Genomic DNA, 2,195 nt, shown 5'->3' on the forward strand with positions numbered 1-2,195 from the left:
ATTATTTTTGTACAAATTGTAAGATTAGCTTATAATGTTTTAGCAAAGAAACAATAGAGTTCAATGCTAGATACCTGAAATAGTACACCCTTTTCAGGATTTCAAAATGTATCAGTGCAAAAGCTGAAAGGAGCTGAATGTTGAATAATTGTTGCTAAGCAACATTAAAAGAATAACTATCTGCATAGTAATGGCATGTCTAATGAATGCTGCCACTCACATTAGATGACTGAAAGGAGAACAAAGCACCAGGGTACAAGAATAGTAAAATTTTACATTTAAAATGTATATCATAATGAACTTGTAAGACAAGCTTACTCAGTAGCAATTTTATTTTAAAATATGACTAAACAAAAAGATTATGGTAAAAACATTTGAATGAATGGGAGTTGGAATAGATAATATTTTAAACCAACTAATCTCAAGTAGGGAGAAAGGCAACATTGTAACACTTCAATAAAATAGTACAGTGAATATCTTCAAAATATTGGATTTGTTCTCAAAGCTTAGCTTTATGAAACATGTGAGGGTACCTTCGTGTCTTCTAGACCTAAAGACACATCTCACATTGTTTAACTCTGTCGCCACAATCTGTCTTTTTTTAAAAGGATAATTTGTATTATTTTCATTATTTTTATGTACAGAATACTCAACAGTGTACATTTAACCATTTGGTGGCAAGTTCTTTAGCCTTTGGCTTTTCCAGTTTGGCAGTGCGAGCCAGACTTGGGACTCAGGATGTTGCCTCCCCAGTGATGGGGAATCTCATTATATCTGTCGTTGTAATTGGTCCTGATAGCTTCCAACAGTTTAGCCAGAGCTCCTTTGTTGTCCAAGTTAAGCTGTGAAGGCTACAGTGGTGCAGGTCTTCCTGTGGACTAGATGCCCCAGTCTTACCTTTCCCTTGATAATGCAGTAAGGGGCCCCCATATTATGACACAGGGCAGGCAGGAAGACACCAGCTCATGGGATCCATGTCCTTTGCAGTCTTCTTGTTCTCTACCAAGGTGGTGATGGTGTTAATTCCTGCTTGAAGGACAGGTGATCTCTTAGTGGAGACTTACCCTTTGCCAGCAGCTTTCTTCTCAGCCCAGGCCAACAGCCTCTGCTTCTTCTCTGGTCAGTGAGCCAGCTTAAGAAGCTGAGTAGCTGTTTGGCGGTCCAACGCCTGGGTGAACTGGTTAATCGCTGGAGGCGCTTTCAGCCACTTATAGAGGATGGCTCTCTGGTGCTGCAATCTGATAAGATGGGGCCATTTCATAAAGTAGGTGAGCTCCCTTTTGGGCTGGATGTCCTGTCTAGTGCCAAAATTCTTAATTCTTTTCTCAAACAGGGGATTCACCACTTTCTTGGCCACCTGCTTTTTCCCATTGCCCTTTCTTTTTGGCATCTTGGGTGGTGGGAGGAGAGAGCCCAATCTCAGTCTTTCTATAGAGAATGCAAGTTCCATAAGGCGGAAATTTTGTTTTGTTCTCTGATGTTTGACCAATAGTTATAAAGTGCCAGCCACACTATAGGGACTCAATAAACATTAGTTGAATAAGATAATATCTAAAAATAGTATAGCAGTCAGTGTTCATTCTGGAAACAAACGATCAATTTGAATATGGAAAGTTTAATATAAAAAGTATTAAGTAGGGTAGTAACTGTAAAGCTGTTATAAAGCTGTAAAGAGAACTCAAAGGAATACCTTAGGGATAAGGCAGAGTGCCCACAGAAGAACAAACTTGGAAAGAGAGGCCCTTCCCAAGGTTAGAACTCAGAGCCTAGTAAATAGCAGAGGCATTTGCTGTGTTGCCCAGGCTACAGCTAAGTAAGCAGGAAACTACCCTCTGGCAGGTGTGATGGTGATGGCAGACAGGCAGGCTTACAGAGGAATTGGGAGTTTGGGGATTCTGCTCATTGGTAAGGCCGTGTACAGATGGATATGCAGTGTGGATATCTGGGCATCTTAAGAAACAACCTTATGCAATGCAGACAGGTTGAGGATGGTAACAGGCACACAGAGGGTATGAGGCCTAAGGAAATGTGTGGCTTAGAGTGCACAGTGTGTGTGTGTCTAGAGTTACATAATAAGCAACTCAGGTATGGATGGGCAGAGCTGATAACCAGGTAGGCACAAAGAGGGAGTCAGGCATCTGGAGTTTACTTGTGAGCAGGGTGCCCCATAGCATGAAATGTTCATTGATCATGTC

General features: G+C 41.1%; 1 pseudogene; it reads right to left on the minus strand.

Annotated features, from left to right (window-relative positions):
- Nucleotides 1–555: 555 nt before the first annotated feature.
- LOC116274512 lies at nt 556–1,532 on the minus strand (annotated as a pseudogene).
- Between the last annotated feature and the right edge of the window lie 663 nt (nt 1,533–2,195).

Source organism: Papio anubis, chromosome 4, assembly GCF_008728515.1.
Source record: "Papio anubis isolate 15944 chromosome 4, Panubis1.0, whole genome shotgun sequence".
Lineage (NCBI taxonomy): Eukaryota > Metazoa > Chordata > Mammalia > Primates > Cercopithecidae > Papio > Papio anubis.